Below are 26,933 nucleotides of genomic sequence, written 5' to 3'. Positions count from 1 at the left end.
AAATGAAGAAACAACAGAGAATCACTCCAACCTGAAGAGGCTGCCCTTTGAACCCAGGAAATTTTCAAATGTGTCAAGGGCTGGGGAGATTGTGGAGGCTTCAGCTGGAGAAGCAATAATAATGTGTCTGAAGTCTGGTGGGAGTTTGTAGGAAAGAAGTGTTATATTCTTTTTTGGAGTGAGATGGACAAGGATGAACTGCATGAGAAGAGCACAGTGTCAAAACATCTGCAGTTTCCTCTAAAGAGGACTGCAAGTAGTTTCATCCACTGGGAAATATGCTACAGGTCCTCACTCTAGAGCATCTATTTTTTTTTTTTTTGTTGTTGTTGTTGATTTTATTTCATTTAATTAAAAGATAAGATTTCCTTAGCTCATTCCCAGATGTCAGTTTTTCTCTGAATTCTTGCCAATGCAAGCAATTCAATCTTGGTGAGGCACTCACTCTGAGCAAAGCAATCATTTATCCATTAAGCATCCAGAGGGGAAAAGAAATATAACAGAAAACATGCAAAAGTAATTAACCTTGGCTTTTCCCCCAGAAATTTCTACCTGTATCTTTACAAAGTAGTAGCTTGATCTGTGAGATTTCTGTTTCTTTGAGGCTGACCAAAAAAAACCAAAACCAAAAACAAGTCACCTGCAATAGCTATTAAGTTTATTTGAAGCAGAAAATCATGTCTCTATTAAAATTATTTTTACCTACCTCTCACTGCTACTTATGGCTGTCCAGCTTCAACAATCTGAGGGATTGAATTGAAATCTTTTCTACATAATGCTTGCTTATCAACAAAATGTCAAAGGGACACTTGTCATCTCTATGGCTCCCAATACCCATTACTTATATTTCTGATTTAGCAAGTCAGCCTGCCCTCTAACCTTTTCTCCAATGTAGTTGCTCCTCTGGATTTGGAAAGGGTATGTCTTGTGCAGTTTTTAGATGCCCCAGACTAAATGATTCCATGATTTTATAATACAGACCAAGTGAAGGAAACTGAAACATAGTGGAAGATGTTGATCATTTTTAAATCATCTATTAGACAAACGCTAAAATTCTGATTAATGAAGTAACATATACTGAAGCGTCATAAAGGAGTCAAACTCTGAACAGAATATTAATTGTCACATATTGCAAACATGTTTTTAAAAAATCCTTTTGGTGCTTATAAATATTTATTTCTTTTTCCTTGTGAGAGGGAGGGAATTAATTAAGTAGTGTTGCATTTATTTTCTTAATACAAGGAATTCACATTTCACAGTTTCACTTTTTTTCCAATGATGTGTTAGCCTTCAGCCAAGGTACAGGTGAAGATTAGGGACTCTGAGAAGAAAATTTAAAAATTAAGCCTACAATTAATGTAATTAATATTTAAAAGTAAGTAGATGTTATTAACAGTTTTTGTCATCTGTCAACCTCATCAAGTTGTATCAAACCTGCTGTTTATGATGAAGGAAAATCCTAGCTATGCATGGAAAGCTGCCAAAGAGACTTTGGACAGGTTGTTTTCTTAAATAACAGTAATTTAACCCACTTACAGCTTCCTCATGTGAACCTAATACCTGAGGAGAAAGAGAAAGTGGCAAGTTGTTGAGTGCAAATTAAAAAATAAGAAGACAAATGTTGATTTCTTTTTTTTAAAGGATCCTACTAGTGCAGGTGTGCACAGAAGGGGTTGGGCTCTGCTCCCAGGGAACAAGGGACAGGCAGGAGGAAACAGCCTCAGGTTGCACCAGGGGTGGTTTAGATTGGATAATAGGGGAAATTTCCCCACTGAAATGGTTGTCGAGCATTGGCACAGGCTGCTCAGGGCTGTGGTGGAGCCACCATCCCAGGAAATGTTTAAAAAGTGTGGATGTGGCACTTGAGGATGTACATTAGTGATGGACTTTGCAGTGCTGGATTAGGGGGTTGGACTTAATGATCTTTACAGGTCCTTTCCAACCAAAACAATTCCACAATTCTGTGATCTGAAATTTGTTGCTGCTTTTCACTGATTAAGTGGCAGCACTGAGTACTGGGTAACCAGCACTGAAATGTCATAGTGCTGCAAATAATTAGTTACATATCTTATGTTTGCAGGTCAAATCATGCCTAAACAAATAACTGTTTGTGCATGTCTGAACTGCCTCACGTCTCAAAATGCCAAGCCACTTTGCATTAAGTGATTGCTGCCAGACACAAATAGGCTCCTTTTCACACAAGCCTTAATCTTTTTTAAACTATAGCCCTTACAATGTTTGTACTGTAATCTTTCGACTTTTTAATGGGAATTGAAAGGTAGATTGGTTATTTCCTGATTGGCTGATCTCTAAACCTGTAAATCTATACTTGTGAGCAGTTTTCTGCTATGGCAAATTTTTTATTATTTTGATCTGCATCCAAAACAGTTCAGTCTGGAAATCAGGACAGAAATGTGAGCTGACAACATCCCAGTATTTCCTGTGCTTAAGAAATGAAACTGAGCTTGCAAAACATTACAGAAGTCAGGGCCAAACCCAGTTCTGGGGCATGCATTTAGAAGACCTTTTCATTTTATTGGATTTTCCCATCCTGGAATACAATTAGAGAAAGAGTACCATGAGAGAATACCAAGTAGTATTTTACAGAAAGTTAGAAATGCACACTACATTTTCTGAAGGCACTCTACTTTTTTTTATATGAGATCATGATATCCAGTATTCCCTACTGATATCTGGTCTATGATATTCCAGATATTCCTCAAGAATACTAGAGAAAATGCAGACACCTTGGCAACCCCTCTAAAGAAAGCACAAACCCAGTTTATTCATAAAATTACTACAGAATATTACATCATCATAGTAATCAGCTACAATATCCAGGTTGTTATTTCTACATCTCATTTGGTATTATTAACTTTTTACAAGTGCAATGTTTTGTCTTTTTTGGAGTTGGATAGCACAGGCTCTTCCTTCAGGTATTTTCAATTCCTTTCTGACATTTCTTCCTGAAACAATCCCTGCTATAAACTGTCTTGGCATGAGTAGGGAGTTTTAGCATTTCAGCAAGATATTCACAGTGTGGCAGACCCTTAGTAGACCATTACAAGCAGAATTAAACACCAAATGTCTGGTATATATTATTAATTAATAATTAACACTTTAAAAGTTCCAGAACAAATTACTGTGCCATGATGTATTGCTCAGGAGTTCACCTATCCCTGACCACTGCCCACCTTCTAGAAGCACAAGCTATGTGATCTCAGCAAGCTTTGAAAGATCTTGCTTTTCCTGAGTTTTTTGTAAGAAAAGACTGAAGTAAAAATGAGAAAGTGACAATGAGACAAAAAGAGAAAAAAACAACAACATGGAAAACAACCTCAAGCTGTAATATTGTAAAATCAGAAGTCAACTCAGCAAGATAAGATTATCCTGTTTAAATAGGTCAATATTTGGATTGTAATAATGGATTGTAGCTGCCCAGCAAGCAGGCCCAGCATTAGTGTGCATGGGGCTTTTAGGAAAGGCAGGACCTGGGGGGGAGCATTCTCAAAAAGATTTATAGAATTCCTTTGCCTCTGGAGACCTCTGTTCCCAGCATTTGCCCAAGTTAATTCAACAGGAAAAAGAAAGACAGGAACATATTTGAGCAGATCACCATCCTCCTGTTAAAAAGTCATCAAAATGAGTGAAAAGTTGTGTGTATTTTATGGAAGCTGCACTTCCCGACATCCGCAGGCTGTGTGGAGAACTCAACAAAACAGAACCCTGTAATAGCAAATGATCCAACCTAAGGAATCAAATTTTCAGGCAGCCTAAATTGCCCTGATGAGCTTCCTTCAAGCATTGTTTCCACTGAAGGAAGATATTCAGATCACAGTAAACACAGCTGAACTAAGATAGCCATAGTTTAACAAAAAGGAACTTTAAATTACTCATTATGCAGGAGAGCAGAAATGAGTTGTCAGAAAAAATCAGGATCAAAGGTTTTTCAGTTTCCAATTTTTCAGAATTCAAAAGAACCCTTGTGGCAAGCACATTTCTCTCCCTCTCAGGATTTTCATAAAGGTGCACAGAAAGAAATGAAAGAGAAAACAATTTCTATTTCTGCTCCTTGTTTTTCCCATGTGGAATGTATTTGGAGAATTGTTTACCTGGGGTGAGTGCTTGGTTGGATTCTAGTGAGAATTGTTTGAGCCTGATGGCCAATCCAACCCACCTGGGGCTGGACTCTCAGAGAGGGTCACGAGTTTTGTTAGAATCAGAGAAAGTAATATGTAGTTTTAGTATCTTCCTTTTATATAGTATATTAATGTATTTTAGCATCATTATAATAAATAAATAATTCAGCCTTCTGAATTGGGTCAGACATCATAATTTCTTCCCATTGGGTTCACCTGCATTGACAATAAACCCTCAGCTATTTTAGCTATTCCTCTTTCAAAAGGCTATGATTGTGAACTGGCAAAAATAAAAATGAGGACCACAACAAAAAGAAGACACCACATGCAACTGAGACAAAGATCAGAGAGCTCAAGTACCTGTGGTAATCTGGGCAGTTGGACTAAGATGTTGAAAGATGACTGGATGGTTTTGTTTTGTCCTTTCAATTGCCACATAACAGCAACACTGTGAAAATAAGAATATATGTGTAAAAACATTGAAACACAGACATGACCTTCTGAGTACAGAGATAACAGCTAGATATTAATATTTCTTTCTCACATGTGACCCAGGATCTATTTTCTTTTAGTCTGGTAGGAATGTTTTTAGCATATCAACAAATCATCATTTTGCCTTCAGAAAATCTCACTGATAGCTTACACTGAGAGTCCATTTCAAACTGGCTGCTTCATTCTTTTTTATGCTGTTTTATTTAGTTACTACAGCACAGCATGACCAGGGTTAGCAAGTGCTTTTTGGGCAGTCAGGATGTTTGACTCTTCCACTGGAAACACCTTCACTGATAATTGTGGTGATGGTCAGGCTCTACTGCAAGCATGGCCCCCAGAAGGTACCTGAGTAGGTAAATCTGGATTGAGTTTTAAAAATGTAAAGAAAAAATTCAAAGAAAAATAAAACAAAAAGGAACTCCAAGGTGCTTCTGTGATTTTGTGATTGGTCACTGAGAATGCTCATTTTTCTCACATGAAAAGTTATTTGTTCGTGTGAAAAAGAAAGAAACTTGAGAGAATGGCAAATTTGCTTGTCTATAATTATAAAGGAGGGCAGAGATAGGAAATTAACTTTCAGAAATTACAAATAACAAGTATATAAAGCCATGAAACCAACAAAGCCATAATCTTCTACTGATTTCACTACTCATATGGTTTAAAAATTATAAAGAAAAATTATATTTGAAATTAAACTTTAAGATTTGTTGTTGTTTGTAGCTCTTGTTGAGTTTAGATGTCCTTATATAATGTATTCTAGACAGCAGAGGCAATTTCTGCAATCTGGGCTTTTTGAAGGATTGCATTTCCTGCTTCTGAATTAACTTGAGTAAAAAGATCAGATTTCATAGCAAAGATGAATATATGTCCAAATTTTGGGAGGGGAGACAGTGCTGGAGCTGAGTTATTCCATCATGTCCAAGAGGATGCTGGGGGAAAAAAAATAAAAATCACCAAAACCTCCAGGAAACACTGTGTGTGGAGTAGGAAAGGTGAAGGCTTAGTTCAATTAAAGGATTTAATGGGGGGAGAGGTTGGAGAGACCCACAGAAGATGTTAGGCAGCACCAGAGATGCCTGGTGGATTTCTGGATTATCTGACATGGACAGAACATCCCATCTGTATCCACTCTTTTTTCTAGGCTAAGCTTTGCAAGACATGGCTTAGAAACTGCCCCCCTTGAAACCTGCAGTGCAGAAAGCTGGGTGCTCTCCTTGTTGAAGTGATGAGATCTGATGCAAAAAGGAGAGTTATTTATCATCCAGCTTTGAAAGAAGCTGGAGAAAACAATTCCCTCCCCCTTTCCCTTCGGGTGGAAAATTCATTGCATGATTCAGCCTCCCTGTTTAGAGCAGTTTTGATCTGAAGGCAAAGGCTGAAGAAAAGAAAAATGGGTGTTGAGCAACCTCCCAGGTGTCACTCAAACCCTTCTTGCAGCAGCCAGCTCAGAGTCTTCAGGACAAATGCAAATGTCTGACATTTATTGGACCTGCAAAGTTGTTTAAAGAGCATTGTTTGAATGTTCATCAATGTTAGACAGAAGAGAAGGGAAGGGAAATCCTAATGGAGGCAGGATGACAGCTTTCCACCCTGAGGGGGAGATTTACTTGGCAGCAGGAACCTCTCTTTTCCTGAACTCCTTGCAATCCTCATCCATACCAGTCGTCTGCCTTTGAAACCTCCAGTCATCATTATTCACTCCATTCCTAGCGTGACATTTTCTTCAGCAGAATTTCATATGGCTTCTGTGGCACATTATTGTTTCTTTTGTGAATGTTAATAAGATTTTCCTAAAGGGAACTGGGGAAAAAAAAAAAATAGAACAATGGAACTGCTGAGGAAAACAGAAAGGAATAAAACAAACAAAAATCAATCAATAAAAACAGCTCTAGATTCTAGATTTTAAATTTAAAAAAATTTCTTCGTCTACTTTACTAAAAGATTATCCTAAAATTTTGAAATGTTAATATGGAGGAGTAGAGAATTAGTATTATGTTGACAATGGAAGACATGGGTAACTGAGAGAGAGGTTGTTAAGATGCTTCATATGAAATTTGTCTTTCTTCATTCATACTACTTTCAAGACTGAATTTACATGCAAAAAACAATCCCACTGCTAAAGACTTGCTATTACCATTGCTTCAGTAAAAACATGAAAGTTCAGGGGACATATGTGGAATATGCCATGACTTTAAACTGCAGTGAAGATATATTCTGTCTATTAATCATTGCAAAGTTCCAAGACATTTGAAAAAGAGATCTAAAATCTTCTGCATATAAAGCAGCATTATTCTTTGTTCCACAGCAAAGCAAAAATGCATGTACACAACACTGACTTGTAATTGTGCAGCATTAACTCAGTTTAGTAGGGATTCTGCCAGAATCAGTTGCCTGGGGGAGATGTACCCCTCAAACCTTCTGCTCTTTCCAAGGCAGCACTTCTGACAGGGAATGGGACATTTCTTTCTCAGGTGATGTTGCCAGTGTTTGGGGCTGCAAAGTGACACTGCCTTCATGCTGTGATGAAAATATACCCTTGGGGGTTTGTGTGTTGACATAATGAACTGCTCCTAATATATCTAGTTTGATTTTTTACCCAAAGCTGTGATCATTCTTGAGCACAGAAGAACCTTTTACATGGTGAATGATGAGGCAAAACACCCAGTTGTTTATTTTTGACTATTGTACATTAACCATGATCACTTTGTTTTATTCAAGCCTCAGTTTCTCCCAATAGAAAATGAATATATTAAAATCTGTCAGCCTCATAAATATGGCAGGAGGACTCATCAATGTGCTTTTACAGGAATCCTGAGACACTAGGAATTTTTGTAACTCTTTGCTTCCAGAAAGTTTTTCTTCTTCGTCTGCCTACCATTTTTCAAATATGTTGCTCTAGCTTTCCAGAAACATTATTTTAAATCAGAGGAAACTTCTAAAAATACTCTCAATGTGTGAATATAGTCACTCAAAATTTGTTTTTGTAGCTGTATTTACTAAAGTCATAGCGCTTCAGAAATGATGTAAAAATAAACATGAAGACTTGTAGGCATTTTTCTGACATTCACTTTTCCTGACAAATAAAAACTGTGACCCGTTACCAGTGTATTAGGAAAAACTGTACACCTGGGTACAGTTTAATATATGAGGATGTAAAGGTGGTTTTGGATCAAGGTCCACATTATTTTTGAAAACAGGTGTTGCTATAAATAAGTAAGACTCCCTCCATCTAGTAAGTAAATCTATGCATATATCCAAGCAAGCAGGTTTTCAGCTTTTTGCAAAAAGTGTGAAAAATCTTGTTTATATAATTCTTTCTGAAATTCCATGGAATTTGCCCAGGAGACAGTATATCTTTGTGGACATGCACATCCCAGCATGGCCCTAAAGAAAGGTAGGTAAAAATTGTCTTATGATTTCAGTGGAAATATTAACAAAAACTAAATCTTGAACATGACTTTTAGAACTAGGACTTTGAAATCTCTGCCTAGTTCTTTGGTAGCTTGAAAAAGGAGACAGCTTATAAAAACTGCTTCAAACTCAATAATGTATCGAGGAAAAATATGTACATCAATTAAATTTTTAAAAACAGGTTTGAAAAACTGTCATTGGGCACATGATGCCTGAATACCCTGATAACAGGCCCCAAATAAAGAAGCTTTTGAAATCTTGCTGTGATTTCAAGGGAACAGTTAGCAGAGCAAATTAAACACACCACTTGAGGGATGATGTTTAGCCATATATTTTGGCAACTTCTAGCTACCACAAACTGCATCTCAGTCTCAGAGTCTAATTTAAAATTTTGGGCTGGGGCATCTTCTGCCCTTGGAGCCCCATTATGCTGGATTCTGTAAGAAGGACACTTTCCTTCTTGAGATTAATATTTTAATGGCTTTTTTCTAATTGTTCTGCTTGTTGCTGTGAGTTAGATTGCCTGGAAGAAAAATTTGTGTGACTCAATCATTTGTGTATACTAAACAGAGATGGAGAGGGGGGAAGGAAGTAGCATAAATAAAATATTTTTAAAAATGCATTGCTTTGTCTGACCTGCTTTAAATGCCAGATTAATGTCTGCTTGATTTAGTTTTGGGTTATTTCCCCCTTGTTCATCTAAGAAATGGTTTCACAGCACTGTGTTGAACACAGTTTAATTTTACCACTAAAGCCCTGGATCCCAATAAGGGTTATTAGTACTATGACATGAGCTCTAAAAGCTCAATAGCTTGAACACAAATCTTTTTAAAGAGAAAAGATTTCATGTGCATCGCTCCTGAATCAATTCAACTCTAAAGCACCTTCTCTAAATGGGAATATGTTTCCTATTAATTTCTTGAGCTATTGTGTTTAAATAAAAGCCTCCTCATGCTCCATTTAGTTTTACTCCCTGTACTTTAACCACTGGACCAAGGAACACAAAGACTTGGGAGTCGTGATGCCTGCTCTCTGTACCCAGCTCTGTCATTCTCCCAGCACTCCCAGCTGTTTCAATTTCCTCAGCAGAGAGGGAAGAGGTGATAAAATTTTCAGATATTTAAAGCAATTTACACCAACTCCGTAGCTGTTATTAAATTCTAAAAGGTTGGCTTGTACTTTATCTCTTATCATAATTAATTCCAGTGCAGGAACATTTTCCAAATGATAAAGTTATTGCAGCCCTTTTTTTAGAAAAAAAAAAGCCAGGAGGGATCCCATCCTGACAGCTTCTTTTGCCCAGAGCAGCTGTGGCTGCCCCATCCCTGGCAGTGTCCAAGGCCAGACTGGATGTGGCTCTGAGCAACCTGGGACACTGGAAGATGTCCCTGCCCATGGCAGGGGGTGGAACAAGATGAGCTTTTAGGTCCCTTTCTATAGCATATGGTTGTATTGTATAATTAAGCTATAAAATAAAATAGAGCATTCTGCAGAGATTCATTAGTAGAACTGGTTTAAATTTGCATTTCTATTTTTTGGTTAAGTTTTGAAATTTGTCTTTGTTTAAATGATGAATGAAAATCAGTTTGTGGAATCAGTTTTCCTTTGGTTTTGTTTTGCAGAGCTCAGAAAATGTCACTGAAGAAAATTGCTTTGGGGAATTTGCCATTTTTAAATTGCACTTCGAATATGAAGTGTCAATCAGAACATGGCATTAAAAAAAAGTATTATTTACTAATTTTTCACTACTAGCAATAACAACATTAGAGTAATAGTGCTAAAGTAGTCTACTTTAGTATGAAATAAAGCATTAGGGGTTTTTTTAAGTATTGTGGACACTTGTCTCTTAATGAGCACTGAGGTTTTTAAGTAAATTTGACTGAGTGTTACTTGTATTACTACAGCATAAATGTTCAAGTGTTTGAGGGGGGAATATTTCACCCAGTACAAATTAGCTACTGTATTTAATAATCTTGTGAAGAAAAGTTATATTTTATATTGTAAGAAGACACTGAAATCATGCAATACATCATGAATCTACAAATTGTGCAAAAAATTAAAGCCCATGCATAAGCACCAAAGCTATTTGTAGATCTTTTGAATAAACTCTTTTTATTTGATTTTCCCAATTCTATTGAACCACTCTGATCATTCATCTCTTTCATTCCTTATTTTGAGAGTTTCTTTAGCTGGGGTGCATGGCATTGTCACACAGATTCACGCATGAGATTGTCAGATGTGCCTAAATAACAAACACAAGTTGGAGCCTCCATCTGCAGCCACCTGATCTCATCTCCAAATGTCCCTTCAGTTACTCCTGATGCCTCTCAAATAAATTGTAAGGAAATAAATTTGTTACTTACAGAACACTGAGGAAACAGCAAGGTCACCTTAACTACACATATCTTGGAGAGAGTTGAGGTGCTTAAAATGTGTTGCAAAAAAATGACAAGTCAAGAGCACAGCTCATCCAAGTGTTTGTGTGTCTGATCTGAGTAAGGCCAGATGAAAGAGAACAAACAAATGAGAAAAACAGAGTAGGATAGGCCTAATCTCTGCCAGTATTAATTAGATGAATAAGAATTTGCACTGAGATAATCCATGAGCATCTTGTTCATTCTCAAGAAAGGAGAAGGATGGTGGTTATATGGGGACAGTGTATGTGTATTAAATTTCTGTGTAGTGCACATTGTGATTAGAGTGAATGATTAGGACAGTAATTAATACAGCTAGGCTTCCTCCTCCTCTAATGGACAGCTTCAGCCAGAGCAAACCTGTCTTCACAGAGCCCTTCTGCAGTCCCTGAAAAGAGGGAGGCTCATCCAGGCTCTGACACAGCCCATGCCTTCAGTCCTAAAAGGCACACTGGGACAACTTCTCCATTTTTCCTCAACCACACAGCAATAATCTTTAATAGATGTACCCTGTGTTCCACGGGTACCTCTAAGGGTGCTGCAAGGGGTAGCTCAAAACAGCAAACCTTTTCACAATGTATTTGAATTCAGCTTACAGGATTTTTCACCTGCAGTAAGAGATTGTTAAGGACTGCAAGGAAAAGAAATTGAAAATCACTGCTCCGGATGCAGCCTAATAAGATTGTCCTTGAGGATCTAAAGTTAGATGCTGTGAAAAAGCCTTATATGCTGTTTTCCATTTTCAAAGCTGTGCAAATGTGAGATTTAATCCACTGAATGAGCTCTGTGAAAACTTAGATCTTCCTGCAGCATTGCACTGCGTGGTGTGACACGCTTACATAGCAGTTCTAGGGTGCACCCAATTACCAATGCCCTGCTCTGATTTCATTTTATTGCCCACACTGCTTTGGCACATTTTATTGCTCCTTCTACTTTCCTCTCAAAAGGATTCTTTGCTGCCCTCTATTTGTCACAGTCAATTGCAGCAGCACAAAATGCTACCGAAGCACAACAGTGACATCCAACCCTCACTTGAATAAGGTGCAAAGCAACTGTACAAGTATTCCCCTGTGTTCTTTTTCATTCTTAAGCACCTTTTAATGACAGTCAGATTCTTTCAGCAGAACACTGAGGTGACCATACTGCTGCTGCATAGTTCATCAAAAGCGGTTTTGGGAAGCACTGGAGCAGAGCACAGCTCCTTTGAAATCGATGGAAATTTATATTGGCATTGTGCAGTTGGGTTTGGGGAGATTTATTTTCCATTTTGCTTTGTTGTGTGTCTGTCCTAGATTGCAAGGCAAGATGTATTCAATTGCCATCTGTTACAGGTGTGTGGCAGTTATCTTGTCTTAACTGGGCAGTTTTCTTTATCTCTTCCCCAAACCAATCCTCCCCCCAGGAGACATCTGCTGTTAATGGGATATTGAATGTCGCTGCATGACTGATAAAAGTTACAGCATCCCATGGTGAGATGCTCCACCCAGAGAGAAGAGCCAAGTATTCCTACCAGGATATAATCTTGAGTTTCTGGAACACCAGCACGGCTTTTTCTGCACTGGATTTCCCAGAGGAACAGCTGCCTCTTCAGAGGAAGACTGCACCCTTTCCTACAGGATCACTGCTCCAACAGAACCACACCTGGCACTGCAGGAGGGCTGCAGCCACAATTCCAATTGGACTGCTGCCTACACCCTGTCCAGCAGGGTGTCAGGTTGTATTCTGACTCTGTCAGTGTTGTTTTGGTTCACTGCATTGCTTATTTTTTTGTTTTCTTCCCTAATAAAGAACTGTTATTCCTGCTCCCATATTTTTCCCTGAAAGCTCCCTTTTAATTTCAAATTTATAACAATTCAGAGGGAGGGGCTCTACATTTTTTCCATTTGAGGGGAGGCTCCTGCCTTCCTTAGCAGACACCTGTCTTTCCAAACAAGACAGTATCCAAATTTATTTTGTTGATAATGCAGGAGGACATCCGTGCATGTCCAGATCTCTGTTTTTTCCTGAAGCTAAGGAAAATAGATCAGAGGGGTTAATTTACCTTATTCACCAGCAGGGAGGAGTGGAGACACAGTGTAGACAAGGGATTCACCAGTGAACTGCTTTCTCCCGCGTGGTGGCTGCAGCTTGTTCTGTGGTGGCAAGAGGATAATGGAAAGCAGTGTTTAGGGTATGTTTGCTTTGGAAACCATCCAACCACCCAAAAAACAGTTTCTGAGTGCTAGAAAGCTAATTAAGTAGAAAAGGGAAATTTAACTTCTAGACAGATCACAATAACTAAATTGCATGTGAAATTTTTTAAAAAATTAATTACAGCTAAAAATCATTCCATAGTATGCTGTTCTTGAAACAAGAAAGCTAACTCTAGATCTTTATTTTAACTGGCAGAAAAATAAATGTCACTGATTTAGGACACAGAGAAGTGGTGGGAAAGGTGTGACAGAACACGATGTCCAGTACCTGATGATGTCTCAGGAATGGAGATGGATTTATTTTTGTGGTTGGTTTGTTTATTCCTGATTTGCTTTAGGATGGGTATGGAAACCTAATTTTCTAGGTCTTCTAGGGAAAAAACCCCAAACAAAACAATGAACAAAACCCAACAATGAACCCAGAAAAGTTTTTGATGACATTACAATACTCTGACAAGATCTTCTTTCTCAGAGTTAGCTGAGAGGTCCTTGGGAACAGCTCCAAGCAGATGCTTTTGGGACACCAGTGATTTTATGTGTGCCTGTTAATTCCCTCAGTGGAGCTACAGGTGGACAGCAGTGGTACTATTTGACATACTTTAATAATTGCCCACTAATTCTTAAAAAGTATGACTTTACAGGTACCCATTGCAAATAACTTCCTTTCCCTGGATCTTAGTCTAAGTGTTTTTTTTTGTCTTGGAAAATACACTGGCAGTTGAAAAGTGAGTGATCCTGATACACTTAAGCATTCATATCTAGCATAAATGATTCAAACCAATGCCTGTCATCTTAGATGCATCCTCATCTTGACCTTCTGATCACCCTGTTTTCATCACAGTTGGTTGTTTCTGTTTTTACTCGACTTTTACCCCTGTGTACCTGGATACTGGTTCTGAGTGTAATTTAGTAACACTCCATCCTCTGTTTTATAAATCTGTGACCAGCAGCAACAAAGCTGTTTGTACATTGGGACTGACAAAATAATTGAAAGTATGAGTAAACTCTGAAAAGATCCACAAGCCAGAAAGCTGCCAGAAAGCAGCTGAATCTAGGGAAAAACCCTCTTAACTACTTAAAATGGTTTAATATCCAGCCATGCCCTTTTTTTCAGGTTGATTGTAGTTTGGGTTTGTCAAAAAAGTTTGGGTTACTTATGAAGTGTGAAATGGCCCGTGTACAATTTGGCGAAATTATACTTTCACCAAACACTAAAACTTATTAATACTGTTAATTTACTAGAGTTGTACAATTTAAAATTTTTTCATAGTACCTTTTTGTTCGAGTTTAGGCTAACCTTATCTTTGCAAATCATGCTAGTAAGTGTCAATATGAATACAGTTCACAAAAATAAGGGAGAAAAATCCTCTAGACTTTGTTTCCTAGCTTTGCTGAGATATAGCCCAGACTCATTTGTAGATAGTGTTGCAAATAAAAATAGCAGATATAAAATAGATTTCATTATTAAGAGGCATGTACTTATTTTTCAGTGGTCTGTTAGTACATTTGGTACCTGTTAGCACATGACCTCAGTACTTTTACATGACAATGTATTTGTTAACAACTGGACAAATGACAGAGTTATTAGAATGAAGTATTTTAGCATACTTTCATTTGTTAGTACTTAAGAAAATGTAAATACCTGAAAATTTTCAAGTTCCTGAAGCTGATTGATGTTTTTTCCAGTCCCAAAAGAAACGAGCAAGAAGGTAATGTGTTAAGCCAAGAGTATTTTCTCCAAAGTGCAAGATAACTGTAGGAAGACCATATTTCCACGAGCTAGTAGAACCTGTTATGAAAATAATATACATTTAGGTGGCAGTAGTGATGTAGCATTTTTAAGGAGCAGCACTTATTCCTAATTGCCCATGACTTTTTTTACATACTGTGGCTTCTGTGACACGTCCTCTATTACCAGAGGTGATTAGTTACAGAGCTGTGTTCTCAACTGTGGCTTAGAAAAGATGTTGGAAGTTCGGGATCTTTTGGATTAGAGACACTCTGGACAGCTCTGAAACTGTGCATGCACAGAATTCCGAAATTCCTGTTAGCAAAATTCAGGGAACTGCCTGTTCGTTCCATGTACCGCTAGAGGGAGAGTGTGCATGCGATTGGACAATCCAGGGATAAACTCATCCTCGCCAGAGTTTTCCCCCAATTTTACTAAGAAAGTTGCAGCAAACTACACTTTTTTTTTTTTTTTTTTTTTTTTACCATCAGCACCTACTATTTTTCTTGACACTTCATTACAGATATTTTGTGTTGTGGAAAAATAAGACATTACTTCAGATCATATATGCAAACATGTCCCTGACCCTTGTTTGAGCACCTCTGCTTGTATAGTTGCTTATTCTGGCTAAAACTCAATGGAGCATCAAATTTGGAAGTCTATTTATTACAGCTTGTAGAAAAGAAATAGTATTCCTGGTGTTTCCTAGAAGCTATCCAGGCCTTTTCAAAAGGGGTAAAGCTGATGGCCCAGCACGTCAAGGCTATACATTATCAATGCTGTGAAAATTATATATGTTGCTTAACTACTCTGTAGTTTATTTCTACATCCCCATTATTTTGTCTTTTTGCAGAGGGGAATGCCTACATAATACAAACATGTAGTTCTGTTGGCTGGTTAACATTCTCTCAAAGGTTAACAGTTCTTTTAGTGAGCTTTCTGATGCTGTGTGAAACCTAGTTTCCAGTGCCTTCTAAAGCAATGTTTTTCATATCTGTGCAAATCACAAAACATTCAGATGGAAGTTAGTTGTTTTTATTCAAATCATTCTGTCAGGCATGCACTATAAGTGTTTGATCATATGAAATGAAATATGTCTCATGTCTCCTACTGCTTCAATTACAGTCTAATATTGAGTTGCATCAGCACTTGCATTTTTGTAGCATTAGAAAATAAACCCTTTATAAATATTCCTCCCATGCTAATTTTTATGCTACTTCATGATTTTTTGAATTTAATTTTTTTTTTTTTTAGCCACAAGTTTGGGAAAAAGACCACCTACTTGAACTATTCAGGTGACCTGGGACAACATCTCAAATATGACCAGTTAAATATCCCTCAGGAAGCCAACTTGTATGTGGCAAATTTCATATACAATGCCTCACTTTTTTTTCTAAGGTAGAGTTGTATCCTGATCATTGTATTCCAAGAAGAATCTATTTCTTGGAAATCTGTAATTTACCTGTTCGTACTGGGCTGGATTAATTCTGAAAGCTGCACCTGATTGCCTCTCTCATCAAGGAAAGTCACAGCTAAGATCAAATACAGCACATGGAGTTGACCTTGACTAGCTATTGACATAGTTCTGTTTTATCTGATTAGTTTTTAAATCTAAAATTAAATATCTTTTGTGAGAAGACAGGAAACATTTTCTTTTTCTATCTAATGCCATGGATGGGGGAAGGGGGACAGAGAAAATGTTCCAAATTGCCACAACTGTGCAGCTTTTGCTTGTTGAATTGTTACCATAAACATTTCAGAGTGCTTTCCTTTTCACCATAATCTTTCTGCTTGTCCATGCTGTGTATGGATGGCCAGGGAGGAGGAACGCATTCTAAACCAAACCTCCATGGGCCTCAGCAGGGAGAAAATGAAAGGGAGAGGAAAAGCAAAGAAAAAGAAATATTATCAGCCAAGAATACCTAATGACATTTCAGTACTGTGTGTGAAGGCCTTGTGTGGGTAACTGCTGGCTAGAAATGAGACACTGGGTGTGTAATGAGTTGCAGGAATTGATCATCTATCCTCCAGTGAGAAGTTCTTCTCCCTGGCACTGGGTTTACCAAAATAGATCCCTCTGGAGCCTGACATTGCTGCCATACGACTGAGACCTGCGAATCATCTCCAGGAGCTGCACTGAGCACTGTAGAAATGCTTTGCTCTGCTCATCACTTCAGCAGAAAGGGTAAGAAAATGTCATGTTTGGAATTGCCTAATCCCCAGTGACAGTTTGCGTAGTCCATCATAAAGCACAGCAGCTCATCCCACCATCCTGGGCAAGGCAGGAGAAACATGGATTGCTTGGCAGGACCCAAAAAGAGAGGGCAGAGGTGTCATTTCATTGATCTTTGAGCTGGTCTGATTTACATTAACTGAAGGAATGTCCTGATCATTTTATGTCACTTCAGGTCCAGTAAAGTGAAAGCTGTGTCCCACAGTGTGAAATGCTCTGAAAATACACAGCCCAGCTCACCCCAGTGCTTCACAATCCTATTAAATATCCTATTAAATATCCTATTCTATTTTAAAATACCTTTGTTTTCTTTTTTTTGAGAACCTTGTTCATTTTACTGAGAACAGAACCTTTCCTTCAAGAGAAACTGGAGTCCTATAGAAGATGGCAGAAGTGCAAAAACTGTACAATTGTACCTTTTTTTCCTAGGCAAAGAAACTGATGTGTAGGGTTTATTATTACAAATTACAGCCTAGTTATTTGTTTTACCTCTATGACAGATATATTAGTTCTCAACAGGAGCAAGTGCTGTAAATAATCAGTTTGCTATTTATACACTGAAACCAGAAACACGTTTATGGCCAACAATAATAATTAGAGAACATTTAAAAAAAGCTGCTGGGTTGCTATTTGGTTCCTCTGGAGTGAGCAGCTTTAAGAAAGAAAATGCAATCAGTGCAACTTTAGAGAGGCTAAGAATGAGTTCCATGAGCTTAAATTGTCAATAATAAAGATGTAACAGCTTCCAAACACATTAAAGTCTTGATGATGCTCCCATTTAAGTGAGTGAGGCTTTTGACTAATTTTAATAAAAGCTTCTCTGAGTGTCTAGGGTTTAAATACATGAAATAAAATCCTTTGACACACAAGAAGTATATTAGAACTCCCCTTCTAGAAAAGCTAAAATTAATGTGTTTTTTTCCCCCTACCTTGATTTGCTGCAGGCAATATTTCTTCTGGCCATTATCACATCACGATGATGCTGCAGAGAATCAGTGCTCCTGCAGATCTGCTGCTGCTTTGTACTGAAATTAATGGTGCCTTGCCAATCTGTATGAACAAGAACTTGGATTGTCTCATCTAAGGATTATACTTGCAGCAAATAATGATAATTTCTAATGTATAAAAGATCATACTTTAGGATTATCTGAATTAAATTAATTCCTTGCTGTTAGTCTTTTCTTTCCCGCAAGTGTGTTGCATGCTTGATCAAGAGATACTGCAAGTTTAGGAAACTTTTATCATGCAGATTTTTCTTTGTCATTTGTTTCTTTCTAAGCCACAGTGTATGTATAACTAAAAGGATATTGTACTAATCACAGGAGTCAAGAGAGCTATAATGAGGATGAGGGAGGTACTAATATTGCTACCTCTTACATCTGTAATTACCTAGAAATTGAGTGAGAATATAGCCTCTGAAATGTTAATGAAGTTAAACTTTTGCCAGCATATATGAGGAAGGCTTTGCATCCTGGTACCTTCTTTGGCCCATTTAAAGATTTTAAAGAAACAGAAAGTTTGTGGCCATCATTCTGTTGTGTTAGTGACCAATAACTAGTTATTGTATTGATCTGACATAAAACCTCTACATCTTGCTTTTGTTCTTTCTGGGTGTTTTTTTTCCATCACTGCTGCACCAATTTCATACTCTTCTCCCTCAACAATTGCTGAGTCAGCTCAGATATTCACAGTTTTCTGAAGCAGCAACACCAAAAGTGCAGTAGAGGAAAAAAAACAAAACCTTAGTCATGATGGTTACGGTTAAAAAAACTTCAGGGTTGGCTCATCTTTGTCACTGCAGGTGACATAATTTTTTGACATTTTCAGCCAGCTGATGCTTGAAAGCCAAGTACCTGTCAGCCAAGGCTCTTAAGCAGTAGATGATAGACATGCATTTTTTTGCACTTGATTGTAGGTATGCAGGTATCTGTTGTACCTGCTGTCTGCTGTGATTTTAACTCTGGATGTGATATTTTTACTTTGTGAGAGAGCAAAGAATGAGAACAAGTCTGAAAATAATCTGAGGGCAGTGCATTGTCTAGGAACACCAGAAGGTTTTGCTTGGCAAAGTGCCTGTAAAACATTCATCCCATGTAATTGTTGTTTACCTGTGTTTTCAGTTTTGACAAAATATTTTAAAAAGTGGAGTTTAAAAGAATTACTCCTTGGGCTTTCTTGTGTGCATGCAGTGTGATGTCTGCTGTATTTTACTGATGCTGTGGTGATATCCCAATTTTAAAAGATCTTAAGCTTGAGAGCCAAGCTGGATCACAGCAAAGGAACCTTCACAGTGAATGCAGTGCACAAGGCAGCTTTGAGGAGGTGTGACCGCAGACAGCTGTCTTGGGATGATTTGAAAATTCTCATTCTGTCTTCTGGAAGTGAGTGTGTGTGTGTGATGTATCTATTACATTTCTTAGCCTGAAAACCCAGAAATACAGTATTTCTGCTTTACAGCAGTCTGAAGTGATAGTGAAAATGTTTTCCTTATTATCTCACTTGAATTTTTTAAAGTGTTATTGATGGGAGCTGCAAAACAAATTATCTGAGTGACAGACTTAAAAATTAATAAAACTTTGAAGGTTATAAAAAAATTATAAATATAAAAGTATATATAAGTATATATATAGTATGCATAAGTATATCTAAGTACATAAGCATAAAAGAGTATATGTTTATAAACTTATCATAAATGTGTAATAAATATCATAAACTTATAAAAAGTTTAAAAACTTGTATTAGAATTTTATAAACATAAAGAAATTATAAAAGTTTTATGACCTTTGGTCATGCAAACTGCAAGCAAAATTTCTTTTATCCAGGATTGCTACACTTCCTGCATTATTTATTTTGCAGAAGGCTGACAAAAATACTTATTGGGACACAGACTAGTGTGTTTTTATGGGAACTGATAGTTTAGCAGTAGGAAAAATGTCACCACAGTTTATCACAATAAAGCTTCAGGAAATTAATTCTGTGCCTTAAGAGCACTTAACCTGCTGCAGTTTTGTGCATGTGCACATATCCATGTGCAGAACTCTCAGGGAGGGAAAGAGAAATGCAACAGATGCAAAAAAAAAGAACCATCAAAACCAGTCTGCTATAGGTTAGGCATGATTGGCATAGTCAGATCTTTCTCCAAATTGGTGTTAAACTCATAGTTCTAAAATAATTACAGTATTCCAGCAGAGGAAAAAAGAGTAACTTGGTAGAGTATTTGAAATGCGTGTGTCAGTGTAATTCTCACCTGGACTGTCTAGATGATGGAAGAAATTTGAGATCCAAATTTCTGGTTTTGCCCATCTGTAGAAATGAACCTGCATAGGTTCACCTCTAGAAAGTTCTCAGCCACTCAGATGGCCATCTCATAAATTGTTTTGCCAAGACAAAAGAATTCCCTGTGGAGTGACAAAAGTGGGGGGTGGGGGTTTCAATTAGCAGATTACCAAAATAGCATTTTGAGCAGGACTGTGTCTCAGCAAGAATAAAATCGGAGAATAAAAAGTAGGTATCACAATTCAGTGCATGGAGAGATAAAGAGATTCAAATCAAGACCTTTCCTGTGTGGAAAAAAAAATATTTTCGGTGTTTTGCTGCATTGAGAAAATACTCTGGATATTAGTCTTAGCCAGATACATGATAATACAAAATATGACAAAGGCATTTAAAGGAATAACCCTCACTATCACTGTGGTGGTGGTTAGTAGAGCTGAACTTTGTGGTCAGTTTCACAGATAAAGTAATTCCTGCAGATATAAGTAAGGTATTATTTCTTGGTAATACTGTGATGCTTCAGAGTTAAGAATGACTTTGACATTGCAAGTGTGGAGAGCTGTTTACGAGTCCCCAGCTGCAAACAAATCATTCAAGGACTTCCTGAACACAATTATGTTGTTCTAAAATATCTGATATGCTTTCTCCATCTGGTGAGTATGGGCAAAATTCTCAAAGCAGCTTTATTTCTAAATCTGTTCTTGTAAATTCAAAATTTAACATCTCCACAGAAGAGAAAACAGAGTAGTTTAAATAGTCTGGTGAGATGGTTGTGCAGTACTTGTCCAAGGACCAAACTTAGGGTACAGAACCCTCCAGTTGATACAAGTCAACTTTTATCACAAGCCACAGTCTGGCCATCCCTTCACCATGAAATTCTTAAGATGTCATGAAAACTACTGTGCAAATTTAAATAAACTGTACTGGCACCAGTATATTTACAAGTCCTGTTCTTCCACTCCACATTCATAACATTTGGGGTTTTTAAATTTAGTTTTGTGGAGGTTTTTTTCCCATTCTGGAGTGAAAACATGAAAATAGTGGTTGTTTAATTTTAGGTGTTGGAGAACACAGGTGAAATCACCTGTTTTCCGTGAAGTATCAACCTTGGGCAACTAAAACACCAAATAAATTAGTGTTATTTTAGAAAATTATATAATAGGAATAAGTTTTAGAACAACCATGAGAAAAAAATATTTCATATTAAATCTTTAAAATAGCATTTTACTGTTTAAAATAGCTATTTATTATTAGTGTCACATGAAAAACCTAGAATGAAAGGATTTTTCAAGGACTTTTTTTTTTTAATGTTTCAGGATAAATTAAATAACATGTCTTCTGTCCTACTTTTTGATTTGCTGATTTTCTTTTTTCTTTTAACCCTTTTCTGGAAAACCGGTGAGGGTGAGGGTTTGGGGAACATCAACTACGAATAGTTCTGCATTCAGCCTTGTGACATAGTCTGGCTGTGCAGAAAAAGACAGGCACAGGGCTGTACATTTCCCTTCCTTCCACCTTATCCAGTGCATCACTTTTTCACACTGTACTTTTCAAATCTAGGTGCCCAAAATGAAGGGTCATGGTGTAGCTGATACCTAAAGCAAGTGACCTCTCCTTCAAAGGCCCTAAGGAAATCATGTCTGGGGAATAATACTGATTTTCACCAGTGAGGTAGTTGGCATTCAGTAGCTCCTTTTGGGCTGCAGTCATGTTGGCCATATTTTAGCCAACAGTGTATTTCAGAAACAAGTGCATTTAATCCCCTTTTCTGTCAAAACACTAGCAAAAAGCAAGATTAAAGGATAAACACATTGATATAACCAGTAATTGCTATAATACCCACGTTGCCTGGCTGAACTCTAAAGCTATTAAGGAAATCCTCGTGTCATTTACTATTATTTTAGCAACTGATATCTCTCCTCAATGTTATGAATCGTGTAAGTGACTTTGTTCCAGTAATAGATACATCATCTTAATGCACTTCTTAAGAGCTGAGCACTTGATGTGTTAATGAGGTGTGCAAAATTACCACACAGTATTTTCTGTAATTGGGCAACAGAATATAGCATTCTTTCTGAGCAGGCCTTATTATGTCAAGCACAGCATCAAGTGATACTAGTGCTCACATCTGCAATTTTTGCTGATCCATAGGTTTTCTTCCTTAATGTCTCAGGGAATATTTGCATTTGGAAAGGTCGAGGGAACATGAAACATTCTCAGAGACAGAAATTTCTATTCCTTGCAGATTAGTGTGCAGCACAAGCTTCCACAGTTTATACTTTAACACTAATCCTAGTTTTTACCTGCAGGCATCAATCTTGTGCCTTATATGTAAAAGGCAATTTAATTCTTCCATGAGTTAAGTCTTGAGTGGTGCAAGAGGTACTTGTGGCAATCTCATGAAGTGGGATGAATTGTAATCACTAGATACAGATTTTGAACATGCTAAGTTTGATAGAGGCTTGTGAAAGAAGAAAAAAATATTCCTATTTTCTCTGCAGTCTCACCCACCTTGCTTCCTTCTATTGTAAATACAGGTGAACCCAGTGGGAAGAAATGATGATGTGTGACTCCAGTTCTGAAGGCTGAATGATTTCTTTATGATAACTATGCTAAAAGTCATTAATATACTTCATAAAGAAAGATACTAAAACTACAAACCTACTTTCTCTAACTACCATATCTAACTCACAACTTGTGACCCTCTCTTCACAGTCCAGCCCCAAGAGGGCTGGATTGGCCATCAGGCTCAAACAATCCTCACCAGAATCCAACCAAGCACTCACCCCAGGTAAACAATTCTCCAAACACATTCCACACAGGAAAAACAAGGAGCAGAAATAGAAATTGTTTTCTCTTTCTTTCTCTCTGTGCACCTCTATGAAAAATCCTGAGAGGGAGAGAAGTGTACTTGCCACAGTGGAGCAACTAGAAAATTGACTAAGTTTGGGGCCCATTGGCTGTGCTGTAACCAAAGGAGCAAATTTAAAACCAAATGCAAGCTGTAATAAATTCCTCTGAATTACTGTTTTGTCTAAGCTGCTTGTCCAACTGAAAAGTGCAATTACCTTCAGTAAAGCTTGGAGGTGGCTGGAGATGATGGGGCATGTTGGGAAGGATCAGATGATTAAGCCTCACAGAGCAGATGCAAGTAGCTGGCACATCCACAAAGTAGCTGACAGTGGGTGGTAGACACTTAAATTTCACTCAGTTTGTGGGGGTTGTTTTAATATTTAGTAATTTTCTTTTGAAAGTGTTTTGCAGAGTTCCTTTCAGCATCTTAACTGAGAAACCAAAGAGATGGTGATGTTGCTATATTTTGAAAGTGCAGTAGTAATTGGCTGTTTCTACCCTCTGTAATTTGCAGTTTAAGTTAATTAGGTAGTGTAGTGCCTGCTTCATTCCTGTGCTATCCATGAGTCACAGAATTATCAACGTTGGAAGAGACCTTCAGGATCAAGTCCCAGCATCACCTTAATCACCCCTAAACCACGTCCCAAGTGACACATTCAGACACCTATGGAACAGTTCCAGAGATGGCGACTCCACCATCTCCCTGGGAAACTTACTCAAGAGTCTGACCACTCTTTCAGTGCCATGGCTGGCACAACCCAGGTGCCATCAGCCTCCTGCCCTCCTGGGCACACTCAGTAGCACATCCTTTTCCCTGTTTTCCAGCCCTTCTGCCCCAGCCTAGAGCTGCAGGGGGTTGCTCTGACCCAAGGGCAGGACCCAGCACTTGGTTTTGTTGAACCTCAGACTTTCATGCCCTGCAAGAGTTCAGCATTCCTACCTAATTTAGTGTCTTCTCGGAATAGGCCAAGTGTGCACTTAATCTCCTAATGCAGATAGATAATCAATAAAGATATTAAACAGGACCTTCCTCAATACTGAGCGCTGGGGACACCACTTGTGAACAGCCACCAAATGAATCCATGAGTGTGCTGGGATGCAAGTATGTGGTATCAAAAATCATCACATTTTTCTAGCAGGAGCTGGATATTTCTTCTGGGATAGTGAGTGTGTATGTTTTGCATTTGGTGATGTGGCACCAAACTTCAGCATTTGTTCGCAATGATGATTTTTGCAATGCACAGGTTTTATCTTTATAAATTACTTTCTTACAATATAGGCTGTCATTGCTTAATGATTTTTCTATATATGTTTCAGTGAAAGGGGGAAAAAACCCCAACAAAATGGAGCTGTGTAGTTCTTTGTAGTGATTCTTTGCTGTGATGTTCAGATGATTGATTCAAGGACATGGTTTACGTCTTTGGGAAATTCTATTTTCCAAAGCTCATCAAATTGACAGAGCATGTATTTTCAATTTAAACAGAGATGATGGTTACTAACTTGACTTAGTGAGAGAATCAAAGAAGGAGTCAAGGGGGTTAGTTCCAAATGCTGAATGTGAATGCACACATAGTTCTTAGCTAGAATGTAGGTTGGAAGATTGCTGTGTAGAATTGGATTCAGTTGCACACTTTCTTTTTGCATCTGCTAAGGAAAGGATTGCTATGTATTTTGGAATGAAGCAACGCTGACAAATTTCCCTTGAGCTCCTAGGTCACCCCCATGAATGACTCACAGATAAGGCTTAGTGAAGCTCTGCCTCAGTTGATAAAATCACTGTACCATTTTATCTTCAGAATTTTCTCATTAGAGGACAAATTGTGTTGTGGGTATTTTTGTTGATCATTTCAATGTTGTCTGTCTTCTTGAAATGTTTACAAAATGCTGGCAGGTGGGAAGACATGGTTTGATCTTGGAGTTGGGAACATTCTTTGAAATAGTTAACCTGAAGACACTGAAGACAAAAAATATCTAGCTCTACAGCAAGTCACAGTGTTATTGCTTTGAGCTGAAACATTGGCCTTCCAAAGCAGCAGCTGGATTAAAATGTGTGTTTTAAGTAGTGCTTGAAGAAGATCCTGTATTCAACTTGTAGAGTGGAAGGTGTCAGGAGCACTCCCAAAAACTGAGTGAATGCAACTGCAACAGGTTTGGCTCCTTCCAGCCTCCAGTATTACACCACACACTCTTGTGCCATTCCAGACCACCTGCCCTATGTGCACTTCAGGTACACTTTCTTGGGGTACAGCACTTTCTTGTGCTATAGAAAGCACAGTGTGATGGGCTGCAGCTCTCGTGATATTTCAGAGACTTTCCACAGAAAGAAACACCAAAAAATAACTTATCCTTGATCCCTAGTGTACAATATTACAGAGTAACTGTATGAGCCACCAAAGGCCAGAATGCAGCCCCCAAACTTGTCATATTTCTTAGAATACAAACACCAGTTCATTGTCCAGCTACCTTCAGGGTAATACCCAGTTCTGTGTCTCCTTGTTAACAGAGTGCTCATTGTTCTTATCATTTTCCCTCATCAGTTATTTTGGCACTAACTTAGCTTTTGCTACAGTGCTGTGGTATAAATAGCCCTTGTTTGAGCTGATCTCATCTGAAGCTGATTAAATTTCTTTATGCTTGTTTTTCCTCCACCCCAGCAGAAATAACAATAGATTCTATGATAGAAGGATTGAAAACAATGAATTTTCTAGGCTAAGGAAAACATGCAGCCTTTTTGCTTGATCTGCTGTTAAATTCAAAGGACACAGCCTTCCAGTGCCCCCATAGCTCTAGGCTGCCTCGTCAGCCCTGAGGTTAAGAAACCAGTGATGTGTCCATGGCCAGGGTCTTCTCCCCTTGATCCTCCTCAATACAGCATCATGTCTTGTCTCTTGGCTCCTGCCTGCATATACCTGTGCATGTTTATGTTTTGCCAGGTTTCACAGGAGAGCATCTGTAACAGGATGACAGCATCCAGCCTGACTTGTGTCCCTGGTTTGAATTTGATCTGGCCATTGAAAGGAACTACCTCCCTGAGTGCTCTGGCACCCGTGAATCTCTTCACTGAACTGCTGAGAGATTTCTCCATGAAAATATTCATCTCCCAAACACTGCCTGCTGAGATTTTACCTTAATGCTCTCAGAAAGGAAAATGGCATAAGAAAAGATCTTACCTTAATGCTCTCAGGAAGGAAAATGGCATAAGGCTGCCTTGTCTCTTGCCTTGGCTGCATCCTGTCTCTTGGATGGCACCTCTATATTTAGGGTTCTCCAGTGTGGCAAGCACAATCCTCTCCCTCTCAGGATTTTCAAAGAGGCACACAGAGAGAGCAGAAAGAGAAAACAATTTCTATTTATGCTCCTTTTTTTTCCCATGTGGAATGTGTTTGGAGAATTTACCTGGGGTGAGTGCTTGGTTGGATTCAGGTGAGGATTGTTTGAGCCTGATGGCCAATCCAACCCACCTGGGGCTGGGCTCTCAGAGAGGGTCACGAGTTGTGGGAGAGTTAGAGTCGGAGAAAGTAGTTTTAGTATCTTCCTTTTATATAGGATATTAATGTATTTTAGCATGGTTATAATAAAGAAATAATTCAGCTTTCTGAATTGAGTCAGACATCATCATTTCTTCCCATTGGGTTCACCTGCATTTACAATACTCCAAGGAAAAAAAATTTCAACACAGAATAAAGTTTATATCTCTTTCCAAAGACCAAAGATGCTGGGAGAAGACCAGTGCCCTGTATATCACACAGGGAGAATATGAACATGAACATTCAAGGACCAATAGATCAAAGTGATCTGTAGCTGCACATGCAAATTGTGTCAAAGTTTTTTCTTATAAATTCAAATGAGGATAAACAAGCCTCTAAATTCTTAGAATTTTCCTCCAAATTCTTGGAATTTTAATCAGTGGAGTTGTATTGGTGAGTGCATAATACAGAATATATAGGGTAACTTTGAGTACCCTCAGTGTTTGGATTTCATTGCTTTTGCAGATCGAGTTGATAGAAATTTCAAATTTCTTTAGAAGAAACAACAGATTGGATAATATACCTAATATTTTGACACATTGAAAGTCTGTTATTAGTCCCAATGTGAATTATTGGCCAGCAGAAAGGGAGAATTTTCAGTTTTTTCTTTCTAACTATGCTGCAGATATTGTTTGTGTTTGATGAGCTCCAACAAGCTACTGTTTAGGTT

The 26,933-nt window shown here is 38.0% G+C and overlaps 1 long non-coding RNA gene across 1 annotated transcript; it reads right to left on the bottom strand.

The window, feature by feature from the left end:
- Nucleotides 1–847: 847 nt before the first annotated feature.
- Nucleotides 848–26,058, bottom strand: LOC115493432 (uncharacterized). Its single transcript, XR_012053628.1, has 4 exons — nt 25,907–26,058; nt 14,291–14,437; nt 12,498–12,588; nt 848–4,587 (listed from the first exon to the last, which is right to left on the bottom strand). It is a non-coding gene; the product is annotated as an uncharacterized lncRNA (long non-coding RNA).
- Between the last annotated feature and the right edge of the window lie 875 nt (nt 26,059–26,933).

Source organism: Taeniopygia guttata, chromosome 1A, assembly GCF_048771995.1.
Source record: "Taeniopygia guttata chromosome 1A, bTaeGut7.mat, whole genome shotgun sequence".
In the NCBI taxonomy this organism is placed as follows: domain Eukaryota; kingdom Metazoa; phylum Chordata; class Aves; order Passeriformes; family Estrildidae; genus Taeniopygia; species Taeniopygia guttata.
This window is presented reverse-complemented; position numbering and strand designations above follow the sequence as displayed.